Source organism: Scyliorhinus torazame, chromosome 5 (genome assembly GCF_047496885.1).
Source record: "Scyliorhinus torazame isolate Kashiwa2021f chromosome 5, sScyTor2.1, whole genome shotgun sequence".
Taxonomy (NCBI): domain Eukaryota; kingdom Metazoa; phylum Chordata; class Chondrichthyes; order Carcharhiniformes; family Scyliorhinidae; genus Scyliorhinus; species Scyliorhinus torazame.
In genome coordinates this window covers 91,739,558-91,755,162 of record NC_092711.1, presented here as the reverse complement: position 1 = coordinate 91,755,162, position 15,605 = coordinate 91,739,558, and the positions used below count along the sequence as shown (strand labels likewise).

The window sequence follows — 15,605 nt, the reverse complement described above, 5'->3', positions numbered from 1 at the left end:
GTCTGCAGGAAAAGCTGGCACCCCTGATGATGGAGATATTTGAGGAGGCGAGAGGGAAGGGGATGTTACCACAAACCTTGGGGCAGGCATCGGTTTCCCTGTTGCTTAAAAACGATAAGGATCCGACGGAGTGTGGGTTGTTTTGGCCCATATCACTTTTAAACGTGAACGCAAAGGTATTAGCGTAGGTACTGGCAGGTAGGCAGGAGGAATGCCTCCTGAAGGTGATAGGTGAAGATCAGACGGGGCTTGTGTGAGGGAGGCAGCTCTTTTCGAACGTTAGGAGGATACTGAACGTGGTTATGGCACCAGCGGAGGGGAAGGAAACAGAGGTGGTTGTGGCACTGGACGCCGAGAAAGCATTTGACTAAGTAGAATGGGGACACTTGATAGCAGTTCTGGCGCGGTTTGGGATTGGTCCACAATTTGTGGACTGGGTAACGCTACTGTATAAGGAGCCGGGGCCAGTGTCCGCACAAAAAACATCAGCTCGAGAGACTTTTCTCTCCACCGTGGGACTAGGCAGGGATGTCCTATGTCCCCCCTGCTGTTTGCACTCGCGATTGAGCCGTTGGCCATCGCAAAATCGCCATTGGCCAAGAGGTTTGGTGGTATGGAAAGGAATAGTGCGGGGGGGGGTGAATAGAGCACAGGGTGCCCTTGTATGCCGACAACTTATTATATGTGTCGGAACCGAGTGTGTCAAGAGGGGGAATATTGGATCTGCTTCGGGTGTTTGGGTATTTCTCGGGGTACAAATTAAATCGAGACAAGAGTGAGTATTTTGTGGTGTTTCGGCCGGGGGGGGGGGTGGGCAGGGGTGGGGGGCCTGCCATTCCGTTGGGCAGTGGTTCACTTTAGATATCTGGGTGTGCCGGTTGCTCGGGATTGGAGGGGGGTGGGGGTCACTGGAGGGTCGGTTAAAATGAACACGTTGCCGCGATTTCTGTTTATTTTCCAATGCCTGCTGATTTTGCTGCCAAAAGCATTTTTTGGAGGGCTTAAAGGAATAATTTCCGACAAGTGGAAACATCTTCTCCATGTCCACTCTACCCAGGCCTCGCAGTATCCTGTACGTTTTAATAAGATCCCCCATATCCTTCTAAACTCCAATGAGTACAGACCCAGAGTCCTCAACCGTTCCTCATATGACAAGCTCTTCATTCCAGGGATCATTCTTGTAAACCTCCTCTGGACCTTTCCAAGGCCAACACATACTTCTTAGATACGGGGCCCAAAACTGCTCATAATACTCCAAATGGGGTCTGATCAGAGCCTTATACAGCCTCAGAATTACATCCCTGGTCTTGTATTCTAGCCCACTCGATCTGAATACATGGCATTTGCCTTCCGAACTGCTGACTGAACCTGCACGTTAACCTTTTTAAAAAAATGTAGAGTACCCAATTCATTTTTTCCAATTAAGGGGATGTTTAGCGTGGCCAATCCACCCACCCTGCACATCTTTTGAGTTGTGGGGGCGAAACCCACGCAAACACGGGGAGAATGTGCAAACTCCACCCGGGCAGTGACCCAGAGCCAGGATCGAACCTGGGACCTCGGCGCCGTGAGGCGACAGTGCATCTGCACGTTAACCTGAAGAGAATCTTGAACAAGGACTCCCAAGTCCCTTTGTGCTTGTGATTTCCTCAGCATTTTCCCATTTAGAAAATAGTCTATGCCTCCATTTCTCCTTCCAAAGTGCATAACCTCACACCTTTCCACATTGTATTCCATCTGCCACTTCTTTGCCCACTCTCCTAGCCTTGCTCAGCATTGCCTCTTTTTCTAATCACTTTAAATGAATGCCCTCTGTTTATCATTTTTGTAAGGGCCCCGAAGAATCCAGCACGAGTTTTAAGGATACAAAATAATAACGTTTATTTACTATAACAATATATACATAGCAGTAGCAGTAACTTCCCTTGCTACCTTCTCCTTCCTCCTGGTTCCTGGACTGGCCAGCTTATTTATAGTAGGAGTTTCTCCGCCCCCCTCATTGGGGAAGTTCATACTCCCATAGGATTGTGGGATAGTCATTAGTCCCCAGCCAATCGTCAGTAGGCAGGCTATACCATCCCTCCCCCCCAAAGTCCAAGGAATCCACCGTAGGCCCTGGCGAAGGAAGGCGTCGAACTCGTTTGGCCGCAGGCCGGACGCCATTTGCACGCGGCGCTGGATCAGGCGGCGTATAACGAGACGGAGACCGGCGCTTCCGTGATGAACGGCGCGGTTGTACATCCACGGCCTGTGGACCCGAGGATTCCCCCTCTGATTCATCCTGTGTCTCCATCTCGGAGTCAGAGTCTGCTGCCTCCGTCATGTCAGCGTCTCTGTCCCCATTCGGTCCCGTCATGACCTGCGCAGGCTTTGAGTGAGGCACCAGTGGAAGATTTGGAGGACTACCTTCCCTTGTTTCTGGTCTTTGCCGCTGTTGAACTGAGCTCCGGGGGCGGGGAATCTTTTGCGGGGATGATCTTCTGGACCGGACGTGGTCTACATGTTTTCGCTGGAGACGACCCTGGGCTTGCACTTGGTACGATATAGGGCCCGTTTGGCGAAAGATTACCCCAGGAACCCATTGGGCACCACCAGCAAAATTCCGCACGAATACTGGGTCACCGGGCGCAAACTGCCGAATCGGACGATGCTGAGACAATCCCGGTCCCTGCCGTTCTTGTGTGCGGCGTACTTTTGCGCCAATGTCCGGGAAGACCATACTAAGGCGGGTGCGAAGTCTCCGGCCAATTAGGAGTTCTGCGGGAGCTACCCCAGTCACTGTATGGGGTGTGGTCCTATACGTAAACAAAAACCGAGCCAGTCTCGTGTCCATTGATCCGGAAGACTGCTTCTTTAGGCCTCTTTTGAATGTTTGCACTACACGCTCTGCCAACCCATTTGAAGCCGGGTGGTAAGGGGCAGTGCGGATATGGCGGATGCCGTTCATCTTTGTAAACCTAGCAAACTCCTCACTTGTGAATGGAGTGCCATTATCCGTGACCAGCACCTTGCGGAGGCCATGCGTACTAAATGATAAACGAATTTTTTCAATTGTTGCGCAGGACGTTGTCCCCTGCATCTTATGCACCTCCAGCCATTTGGACTGGGCGTCAATTAGTAGAAGGAACATGGATCCCTGAAAAGGGCCTGCGAAATCTGCATGTAAGCGTGCCCAAGGCCGCCCTGGCCATTCCCAGTGATGTAGGGGCGCGGCCGGCGGAAGCTTCTGATGCTCCTGGCAAATGGAGCAGTTTTGTGCCACCTTCTCAATGTCGGTGTCGAGGCCTGGCCACCAGACATAACTCCGGGCCAACATTTTCATCTTGGTCACGCCCGGATGCCCATTGTGCAAGTCTGATAATATCAGCTCCTGGCCTTTTTCCGGGACAACCACACGTGTCCCCCACAAGAGGATGCCGTCTTCCACGCTGAACTCTGACAGCTTGGAGGAAAATGCCCGTAACTCGCCTGGGAGCTGTCTATGCTGCCCACCATACAGGACTATGTGCCGAACCTTTGACAGGACTGGCTCCGTCTGGGTCCACTCACGGATCTGTGATGCCGTGACAGGCAAGGTGTCCATAAAATTTAGGGTTGCGACCACCTCACCGGTCGTGGGGGTCGACATGGGGCCGGTCGATAAAGGCAATCGGCTCAGTGCGTCGGCATTTGCTATCTGCGTACCTGGTTTGTGCTCCAGAGAATACTCATATGCAGCAAGCAACAAAGCCCAGCGCTGGATCCGTGCAGAAGCAATGGGCGGTATCGGCTTATCCTCTCTGAAGAGTCCCAGCAGGGGCTTATGATCAGTCACGATAGTGAAATGGCGGCCGTACACATACTGGTGGAAGCGTTTCACCGCGAAAACCACTGCCAGGCCCTCCTTCTCGATCTGCACATACTTCTTCTCCGCTGCAGTCAATGTGCGGGAGGCAAAAGCTATCGGTCGCTCGGCCCCGTTCTCCATCTTGTGGGACAGGACAGCCCCAATACCATACGGGGATGCATCACATGTGACGAGCAAAGGCTTTCCCGGATCATAGTGGGTTAGTAACCCAGACGACGACAATTGTTGCTTTACCCGCCGAAAAGCGGTTTCTTGCGGCTGACCCCAAACCCAGGTGTGATTTTTCTTTAGCAGCAGGTGTAAGGGGGCCAGCGTAGTTGCCAGATTGGGGAGGAACTTCCCGTAATAGTTTACGAGACCGAGAAAAGAACGAAGATGCGAAGTGTCAGTCGGGGTGGGGGCATGTTGAATTGCACGCACCTTCTCTGCGACGGGGTGCAGACCCTCGCGGTCCACCCGACAACCTAGGTAGACTACTTCTTTTGCCTGAAATACGCACTTTGTGTGACGTAAACGGACTCCAGCCTCCGAAAGGCGTTTAAGGACAGCCTCCAGATTTTCCAAATGCTCTTGCTCCGACGTCCCTGTAATCAACACGTCATCTAGGTAGACAGCCACACGTGGTAAACCTCTCAAAATGCCCTCCATAACACGTTGAAAAATTGCGCAGGCAGAGGATACTCCAAAGGGCAACCGTGTATATTCATACAGGCCCCGGTGTGTGTTAATTGTTACATATGGTCGGGAGGCAGGGTCCAGCTCCAACTGCAGGTAGGCGTGACTCATATCTAATTTTGTGAATGAGAGTCCGCCTGCAAGTTTCGCGTAGAGATCCTCTATGCGAGGCATTGGGTATCGGTCGAGTCGGGAAACTGTATTCACTGTAAGTTTATAGTCGCCACACAAGCGAACTGTGGCATCTGGCTTCATTACTGGCACAATTGGTGCTGCCCAGTCAGCAAAACGGACGGGCCTGATAATACCCAAACTCTCCAAACGAGTGAGCTCCCCTTCTACCTTCTCGAGCAAAGCGTAAGGCACTGGGCGCGCCCGGAAATAGGCGGTGTGGCTCCTGGTTCAACTTGGATACGGGCTACGGCCCCTTTTATTTTCCCCAGACCAGGCTGGAATACCTCTGGGTATCGTCCTAGCACCTCAGTCAACCCTCCAGAAACTGTTTGGAGGATGTGCTGCCATTGCAACCGCAAATGGCGCAACCAGTCCCGACCCAACAGGCTGGGCCCATGGCCACGCACTACGATAAGTGGGAAACGCCCCTCCTGGCGTCCATAGACAACAGGGGTCATTGTAGTTCCTGCAATGTCCAGTGGTTCCCCCGTGTAGGTGGCCAACCTGGCCTGTGAGTCAGTTAGTGTAAGGGTCTGTATACCCTGCTTGATGCGGTCGAATGTCCTCTGGGCGATCACGGAGACCGCTGCGCCAGTATCCAACTCCATCTCCAGCGGGTGGCCATTGACCCGTACTGTCACCTTAATGGGGGCCACACGGGAAGCTGCCACACAATGCAGCTGCAGGCAGTCGTCCTCCGTCTCCACGTCCTCAGGAGTGGTCGCCGCAGGTTCATCCACATGGAAGGTACGGCCTCTGGGCTGGTCCCAGTTACGGCCCCTGGGCTGGTTCCAGTTTCGGTCGGAACGACGGCGCCTCTGGCGTCCCCAGGACCGCCGTCCGCGACGGGGTCGGCGCCTACAAGTCTGACACGGACATGGCTCCTCATCCATTGGCTCTGGAGAAGGCTCCCTTCGGGGAGGAATGTCCGATGGCCACTGGCGTCGGTCTGGTCGTTGCCTCGCCCAAGGTACCGCAGGAGTGCGGGGGGACGTTTTTGGGCGGAAAGGGTTTCGCCCCAAGGCATGCACATCCATTCCCTGTAGCTCCTGTACTCCTCGCTCTGCGCTCTCTCGGGACAAGACTATTTGTATTGCCTGTTGAAAAGTCAATGTTGGCTCCGCTAACAACTTTCTCTGGGTGGCCGCATTGTTAATACCGCAAACCAAACGGTCGCGTAACATTTCTGACAAGGTCTCACCATAGTCACAGTATTCCGCAATCCCGCGTAGCCTGGATAGAAAATCGGCAAGGGATTCTCCAGGGGTCCTCTCAGCGGTATTAAACCGGTAACGCTGGACTATCGTGGACGGGGTTGGGTTAAAGTGTTGCCCCACTATATTCACAAGTTCGTCAAACGTTTTGGTGTCCGGCGCAGCTGGGTACGTAAGGCTCCTAATCACCCCAAACGTATGCGGCCCGCAGGCGGTGAGCAATATGACCACCTGGCGCTCGTTTTCAGTGATATTGTTTGCCCGGAAATAGTAACGCATCCGTTGCGTGTACTGGTTCCAGCTTTCCAGCGCAGCATCAAAAACATCCAAACGTCCGTACAGTGGCATGGTATAATAGAAAACAACTTCCAACCTGTATCCAACAAAAATCCAGGGAGGTGGCTTCAGCAGTGTAGACAGCTATTCGCTTTTACCTTCGTGTAAGGGCCCCGAAGAATCCAGCACGAGTTTTAAGGATACAAAATAATAAAGTTTATTTACTATAACAATATATACATAGCAGTAGCAGTAACTTCCCTTGCTACCTTCTCCTTCCTCCTGGTTCCTGAACTGGCCAGCTTATTTATAGTAGGAGTTTCTCCGCCCCCCTCATTGGGGAAGTTCATACTCCCATAGGATTGTGGGATAGTCATTAGTCCCCAGCCAATCGTCAGTAGGCAGGTTATAACAATAATCTTGCCCTAAATATGACTTGCTAGATCAAACGTCTATTGCAGATCCTTAGTTTTAATGTGGTCAAGTGCCTTTCCATTTGAGAACTGTTCAATAAAGTTATTAGAATTATTTGTAGCTAGGGCAGCACGTGGAGCAGTGGTTAGCACTGGGACTACAGCGCTGAGGACCCGGGTTTGAGTCCCGGCCCTGGGTCACTGTCCGTGTGGAGTTTGCACATTCTCCCCATGTCTGCATGGGCTTCACCCCCACAACCCAAAGATGTGCAGGTTAGGTGGATTGGCCAGTCTAAATTGTCCCTTAATTGGAAAAAAAATTAATAATAATTGGGTACTCTGTATTTATTTATTTTTTAAAGGGATTATTTGTAGCTTCCCCACCAATCCGTTTTTTCCATTCTCCTTAAGTGACCTTATTTTTATCGGGAATTAACTGAAGTGTGTTCCTAACCTCTCATTATCTAAATGAAAATGAAATAAAAATCGCTTATTTTCACAAGTAGGCTTCAAATGAAGTTACTGTGAAAAGCCCCTAGTCGCCACATTCCAGCGTCTGTTCGGGGAGGCTGGTACGGGAATTAACCGTGCTGCTGGCCTGCTTTCAAAGCCAGCGATTTAGCCCTGTGCTAAACAGCCCCCAAAGTTCCATTTACTACTTTTCTGTCCACCTGACCCAGTCCATGGCTTTCTCCCTCATTGTCTCAAACACATCAGCAACTTTTGCGTAATCCTGGTGCGTACATTTAAGTCTAAATCATTGATAAATACCGGAAAACTGTGGAGTCCCACTGGAAATAGATGTCCTGGCATCATTCAGTCCTGGATGTGACTAACAGTAGCAACAACAGCTGAATCCAAACCCTGCTGTTGCCTGTGAACTTGCTGATGTCTGTGCAGGTTGTTTGACTGAGTGAATCTCCTCCCACACACGGGGCAGTTAAACAGCCTCTCCCCAGTACCGCTCCCACATGTGGGCGACACGGTAACACAGTGGTTAGCACTGTTGCTTCACAGCTCCAGGATCCCAGGTTTGATTCCCGGCTTGAGTCACTGTCTGTGCGGAGTCTGCGCGTTGTCCCAGTGTGTGCATGGGTTTCCTCCGGGTGCTCCGGTTTCCCCCCACAGTCCAAAGATGTGCAGGTTAGATGGATTGGCCATGATAAATTGCCCTTCGTATCCAAAAAGGTGAGGTGGGGTTATGCGTTAGGTTGGTGGTGTGGGCTTAAGTAAGGTGCTCTTTGCAAGGGCCAGTGCACTCGATGGGCCGAATGCCCTCCTTCTGCACTGTAAATTCTATGATTCGGTTTCAGTGTGAACTCGCTGGTGTTTCAGCAGATTCAGTTTACTTTTAAATGAAATGAAAATCGCTTATTGTCACAAGTAGGCTTCAAATGAAGTTACTGTGAAAAGCCCCTAGTCGCCACATTCCGGCGCCTGTTCGGGGAGGCTGGTACGGGAATTGAACCGTGCTGCTCGGAACATTTAAAAGGTCTCTGATCAGTGTGAACAAGTTGGTTTGAAGTCAGGTGGGATGACTCAGTAAATTTCTTGTCACACACGGGTCAAGTGTACGGTTTCTGTCCAGTGTGAACTCGCTGGTGTTGCAGAAGCTGGTATGAACAGGTGAATCCCTTCCCACACACGGAGCAGGTGAATGACCTCTCCCCAGTGTGAGTGCGTTGGTGTTTCAGTAAATTGCTTTTCCTTTTAAACCTCTTCTCACAGTCAGCACATTTAAAAGGTCTCTGATCAGTATGAACAAGTTGGTGGCTCAGGAGGAGTGATGATCGAGTGAATCCCTTCCCACACACGGAGCAGGTGAATGGCTTCTCTCCAGTGTGAGTGCGTTGATGTGTCAGTAAATCCTTTCTGTGTTTAAAGCTCTTTTCACAGTCAGCACATTTAAACGGTCTCTGGTCGGAGTGAATCTGATGGTGAATCCGGAGGTTTGACAAATCATTAAATCCCTTCCCATATTCCAAACAGGTGAATGGCCTCTCCCCAGTGTGAGTGCGTTGATGTAACAGTAAATCCTTTCTGCTTTTATAGCTCTTTCCACAGTCAGCACATTTAAAAGGTCTCTCATCAGTATGAACAAGTTGGTGTGTCAGGAGGTGGGATGACCGAGTGAATCCCTTCCCACACACCAAGCAGATGAATGGCCTCTCCCCAGTGTGAGTGCGTTGATGTGTCAGTAAATCATTTCTGCTTTTAAAGCTCTTTTCACAGTCAGCACATTTAAAAGGTCTCTGATCAGTATGAACAAGTTGGTGTGTCAGGAGGTTTGATGACCGAGTGAATCCCTTCCCACACACCGAGCAGGTAAACGGCCTTTCCCCAGTGTGAATACGTCGATGAGTTTCCAATTCAGACGGGTAATTGAATCCCATCGCACAGTCCCCACATTTCCACGGTTTCTCCATGGTCATTGACAGGTTATCAGGTGTAGGTGGGATGTAGATTTGAGGTCACTATCAGATCAGCCGTGATGTTATTAAATGGTGGAACAGGCTCACGGGGCTGAATGTCCTATTGCTGCTTCTTGATTCCTTTGGTGCGAATGTCCTTATGTCTCTCCAACTTGGATCATCAGTTGAAGCCAGAGTACGGTGTCTCCCTGATGTAAATGCTGCAATTTAACTTCATGCTGTGTGATTGGTTAAAGCTCAGTTCCAGCTAACTGTGGACAATTACTTAGATGTCTGTGTCTCGCTGCTTTTCCAATCACAGTGATTTTTGAATTTTTTTCCAAAAGACAAAACAGACAAACATTTTTCCTTCCACGTTGAAAGGCCGGTCCTGATGAATCAAGTGACTCTGTCAGATCTCAACACGATGTTTGCATCTGCAAATATTCTGTAAAAGATTACATTGAAATACTGTGAATGTATAAGATACAAACAGGCCATTTTGTCACAGATTCTGCTGCTGTCCATACTCGGCACACATCTCCGACTGTCACACCTATCAGCCTTTCAGCTGATTTTCGATTCCCTTTTCTCTCATGTGTTTGTCCCATTTCCTTTTGAAAACATCTCAGCACTTTCCTCAACTCCTTTCCATGGTAATGAGTTGCACATTCTGAACATGTAATAAATAATTTTGTCTGTTTTGTCCCCTTGGATTTATTCATAGCTATCTTGTATTTATGACTTGTTGTTTATTGATGGTCACTCTCTCACATTGCCCCTCTCCATTTAATCTTTCCTGAGAGCTGTAATCTCTCATATTACAAAAGTCATCACTGTCAATGCAGGATAGAATTCACAAAGAGACAAACCTTTCTGTTGGGTTCAGTTTGTTGTGGGCAAATTCTCCAATTCTAACCCCCTGTAAAAGTTTACAAAAGCCATCACTGACAGTCCAGGATAGAAATTCTGAACAGGCAATTCTAGTTTCTCTGGAACATTTACCCTCTCATGTTCCCCCAAAGCTGTAAATCCCCGTCCCACACACTCTCCCTCCTCCCTGGGCTGAAATCCAAATCCATCTCACCATTTCTTTCCTCCACTCCCAGTTTTCTCCCTCCCTCTCCTCTGTCTGGGTGCAGTTCTCCAGCTCCTGCCTGCCGACTGACAAAATCAATGGGTCTTATTGGGGGTTTGGGGCCTCCAGCGGGTGTTTGTGAATCCTCCCCGCCCACCTGCCAGGGTTTCCTTCCTTGCCAGCGATCAGGGTCCTCATTGATTTGAGTGCAAAGTGTCAGCTCTTATTTCTTATCGCCCCTCCCCCATCCTCTGATGTGAACCATCCTCCAGTGTCTGAAGCAGGATGGTGCCCGTTAACCTGGGCCTGTTCCCGGGAGGGAGAAGCCCCGCAGCTGCAAACCAGGGAGCTGACAATGATGGTGAAGGGTTTGCTCCAGCTCACAATGCCCGGAGACTGATTGACAGCGGGTTCGGACCAATAGGAAGAGGGGGTAACCGATCAGGAGCTTCTGGTCCTCCAGCCAATCAGAGTGAATGGGAGGCGGAGCAAAGCCGGGGCTCTCTTCGTCCATCCGGGCCTGTCTCAGGGAAAAGCCCGAGCAGCTTTCGCCGATTGAACTGCCGGATCCGACCTTCATGTTTGGAGTGTGGGGCCTACACGGAGTGTTTATGAGGTCTCCAGACCCACCCGCCGGCCCCATTCCTCCAGCAGGACTCACCGCCCGGGATTTGACCGGCTGAGAAATTCCACCCGGCCGCCCGAATCCTGAGCTGAGATCAGCACTACGCATGCTCCAGTGCACGTGTGCGACCGGGCTCAGCCCCGCATTCACTCCGATTGGTTGGAGGACCCGCTGCAACCACTCGGTCCTCCAGTCCTACCCCTCTCCTCCTAATGGTGCAGAGCTGCCGTCAATCACTCCCTGGGCATTGTGAGCTGGATCATGCGCAGTGCCGATGCTTGTCTCGGCCGGGAGGTTTCACTGAAACCAAGCGGAGATTCCAAACCCCAACAAGAAGTTTCCGGGCCCGGGTTTGCATCAAGCGGGGGGACAGCTGCGGCCTGCTCCTGGTGACAGGCCTGAGTCTTTATAGAGGCTGCAAACCCACACGGGGCAAAACATTAGAGCCAGAGTTTGTTGTGAAACCAATGGGGTATTGTAAAACAGGAGGTCAGGGTTACAGTCAACAACAACAACTTCTATTTATATAACACCTTTAACATCATAAATCATCCCAGTCAACCTCACAGGAACATTATAAAACAAAGTGAGACACCCAGACACAAAAGGAGATATTAGGACAGGTGACCAAAAACTTGGTCAAAGAGGTGAGTTTTAAAGAGTCTGAAAGGAGGTGAGTGAGGTAGAGACGGGGAGGTTTAGGGAGGGAATTCAGTACTTGGGGCCGAGGGAACTTAAAACCATGGCGGAGTAATTAGAATCGGGAATGTGCAAGAGTCCAGGATCAGAGCTGTGCAGATATCTCGGGGTTGTGGGGCTGGAGGAGATTGGAGAGATAGGGAGAGATGAGGCCATGGAGGGATTTGAAAACAAGGGTGAGAATTGACTAGAGGCGAATGCAAGTCTCGGAGCACCGGGATCATAGGGGAAAGAAACCTGCTGTGAATTAAGACATGGGTAGCAGACTTTTGGATGGCTTTAGGTTTACCGAGGTAGAATGTGGGAGAGCAGCCAGGTGTGTAATGGAATTGTCGAATCGGGAGGTGACGATGGTCAATTGCCTTAGTATCTAAAAAGGTTGGGGGATTACGGGGATAGGTGGAGGTGTGGGCTTAGCTAGGGTGCTCCTGCCAAGGGCCGGTGCAGACTAGATGGGCCGAATGGCCTCCTGCACTGTAAATTCTATGAGGTCAGAAGCTCATATTGGATCGAGTGTGAAACAAAGTTTACAAAGAGACTGGCTAAGTCTCAGACTGTTGCCAGGGAGAGGGATAGAGTCAGTATGTCAGGAATGGAGATTGGAGCAGGGACCAAACAGTGGATTCAGTCTTCTCCATATTTGATTCAAGTTATTTAGTCAGCAGCAAGAGAACCCGAATGGACCCTGAGTCTGATATCTGGTACAACTTAGTTTGAGAGGGAGAGGAAGAACGAAGGAAACCCTGGAAGATTTGGAGAAACGACCTTCACGATTGCTCATCAAATCTCTACACAGTCATGTCTGGACACAAGGTTAACATCTGTTATTCTAATTGGTCAGTCAGGATCATTCAGATTAATGTCTGTCACAAGTCATGAATGAAGTGACTTATAAAGCATATTCTTACCTCTAATTATATAACTTTGGTAAAAGGATACAGAAATAATGATCGAATACTTTATTTGGATTTCAGCCCCAGGGAGGAGGGGGAGTGTGTGGTATGGGAATTTACAGCTTTGAGGACAGAAGAGAGAAAAACATGTTCCCCAGAAACTGGAATTGTCTGTTCTGAATTTCTATCCTGGACTGATAGTGTGCCCTTTGTAAACTCCTTTTCCAGGGCATTAGGAGAGGATTTTCAGACAGGAAACAAACCAAATATCACATTAAGATCCGACAGTGTCACTTAATTGATCAGGACCTGATTATCCTCAGACTATAAATGTGGAATGAAAAATGTTTGTTCTGTTTGTGGGAAAATATCGACACTGTCACAAATCCTTCCTCATTTTAAACACCTCTATTACATCTCCTCTTCCCTGATATCAGAGGGACCATCCCGGTTTACCCTGCACTGAAGAGTCACAAGGCAGCTCGGAGCATAGTGGTTAGTGGTTAGCACAATGTTAGCACATAGTGGTATATCGACAACAGTGATTGGTTACAGTACCCAAGGGGCCAAACAAAGCAAATACATGAGCAAGAGCAGCATAGGGCGTCGTGAGTGGTGTCCTTCCAGGGAACAGATCAGTCCGAGGGGGAGTCCTTGAGGAGTCTTGTAGCTGTGGGGACGAAGCTGCTCCTATTTCTGGATGTCCAGGTCTTCAGACTTCTGTACCTTCTGCCTGATGGAAGGGTCTGCCCTCCGTTGGGTGTAAAGTTCCCATGATGTTATTCCAAAAAGCAGGGGAGGTCTCCCTGGTTTACTGCTTAATATTTATCCCTCAACAAACATCACTGAACAGATTCTCTGGTCACAATCACATTTCTGTTTGTGGGATCTTTCTGTGCACATTTGGTGACTGCATTTCCTACATTACAACAGTGACTACACTTCAAAAGAACCTCATTGTCTGTAAAGCACTTTGGGACATCTTTAAGTTGTGAAAGGCGTTATATAAATAAACGTCTTCCATTAACAAAGGAGAAAAGACCCAATAATGGAAGTCGGTAACAGGACATCAATCAGTCTCCTCTTATCTTCGAGAAATCAAGGACACCAACACTGTGTGTTTGACACAAAGCTGATTTAATTCATCTATATCCAGAACATTAAACTCCAGTTGCAGGGACTCACAGCAGCAATAACAGCAGAATCTAATTCCTGTAACTTGTGAATTCGCTGGTGGATCTGCAGGGTGGATGAATGAGTGAATCCCTTCCCACACTGAGAGCAGGTGAATGGCCTCTCCCCGCTGTCAAATCACTGGTGTTTCTGCAGGGTGGATAATTTTCCTTCCCACTCTCGGAGCAGTGAACGGTCTCTCTCCAGTGTGAGCGCGTTGGTGAGTCAGCAGATCCATTTTGCCTCTCAAGCTCTTCCCACAGTCAGAACACATAAAATGTCTTGTGTCAGAGTGAACATGTTGGTGTGAAGTGAGATGGGTTCACGTTCTAGAGTTTTACAGCACAAAACAAGGCCCTTTGCCCCATTGTGTGTGTGCCAGCGATCAAGCACCAATCTATTCTAATCTCAGTTTCAGGGATTATTAACATCAACTCAAACAAACTCCAGCTGTCGGAATGAACATGGTTCTATCCAGGATGTGATTTTGGTTCAGTCCTGGATGTGATTAACATCAATAACAGCAGAGTCCTGGAGGCACTTGTGAACTCGCTGGTGTGTCTGCAGGGTGGATGACCGAATGAATCCCTTCCCACACAGCGAACAGATGAACGCTTCCTCCCTGGTGGGAATGCGCTGGTGTTTCAGCCGGAGGGACTGCTGAGTGAATCCCTTCCCACACACGGAGCAGGTGAACGGCCTCTCTCCAGTGTGACTGTGCTGGTGAAGCAGCAGATCCATTTTGCCTTTGAAGCTCTCCTCACAGGCAGAACATTTAAAAGGTCTCGTGTCAGAGAGAACACGTTGGTGTGTAGAGAGGTGGGTTAATCTCGTGAACCTCTTCCCACATTCGGAGCAGGTGAATGGTCTTTCCCCAGTGTGACTGCGCCAATGAATGTCCAGCACAGATGGGGACATGAATCCCTTCCCACAGTCCCCACATTTCCATGGTTGTCCATGGTGCCAATGTCCTTGTGCCTCTCCACGTTGGACAAACAGTTGAAACCTCGTCCACACACGGAACACGTGTACAGATTCTAGGTGTGATTTATTTTCAGGCTGTGTAACTGGTTAAAGCTCTTCCCACAGTCAGTTCACTGGAACACTCTCACTCGGGTGTGTGTGCGTCTCGATGCTTTCCCAGGCACACTGATATTTGACATCTTTTCCCACAGACGGAACTGACAAACATATCTCCACCCACATTCAAAACCAATGATATTCAGGTCCTGATGAATTGAATGACTGTCAGATCTTGATGTGATGTTTGATTTGAGTTTCCTGTCTGTCAGTCCACTCCTGGTAACAATATAAAACCAATTTGCACAGGTTAGTCCAGGACTTAAACTTAGAACAGATAATTCTAGTTCCCGGAGCATAATTATTGCTCTCGTTTCCCAAAGGTGCAAATCCCAGTCCCACACTCTCCCCTTCCCACAAACTCACCACAATGATTTCACGGTCACCAATACCGAGATGAACATTGAATTCCAGATTAATTGAATTTACACTCCACCAATTGCCATGATGGGATTTGAACCCTTGTCCCCAGAACACTAGCCTGTGTCTGTGATTTGCTGGTATAGTGAACCCCCATGAAGAGTGGTACTGACCTGGAACTCAATGCTTACACTCAAAGACCAATAATATCCAGGTTCAGATTAATCAAGTGACTCTCTCAGGTCTTAATGTCTTGTTTGATTTCACTTTGCTGTGTTTAAATCCTCCCCTTGTAACCCCCTGTAAAAGGAGTTTCCTGAATCCATCACTGTCAGTCCTGCTGAGTGGACAGGGCTCACCGCGCATGCGCCCTGCTGCACACTGCCCCCTTGAGGATGATGTTGGTTAACTGGGGAAAGGCTCTGCAGGAAAACCTTCCCGCTCGCTGCAAACTCGGGAGCGGTAATTTCTTGTTTCAGCTTTGATGCCTCCACTGGGTTTTTGTGAAGCCTCCCCTCCCTCCCACTGCCCCTAACGCTGCCTTCGCTTATCCGCCTCCTTCCCGCCTGAAGACGAGACAAACAAGCGTCTGTCCCTGGACATGAGCCGCACTGCTCATGCTCCACATCACAATGCCCAGGGAGTGATTGACAGCAGCTGCGGACCAATAGGAAGATGGGGTGGAAC

General features: G+C 49.5%; 1 protein-coding gene across 2 annotated transcripts in view; it reads right to left on the bottom strand.

Moving 5' to 3' along the window:
• The window catches only part of LOC140421475 (uncharacterized), an 856,937-nt gene that overhangs the window by 456,682 nt on the left and 384,650 nt on the right, over positions 1 to 15,605 (bottom strand). The gene's annotated exons all lie outside the window — the stretch shown is intronic.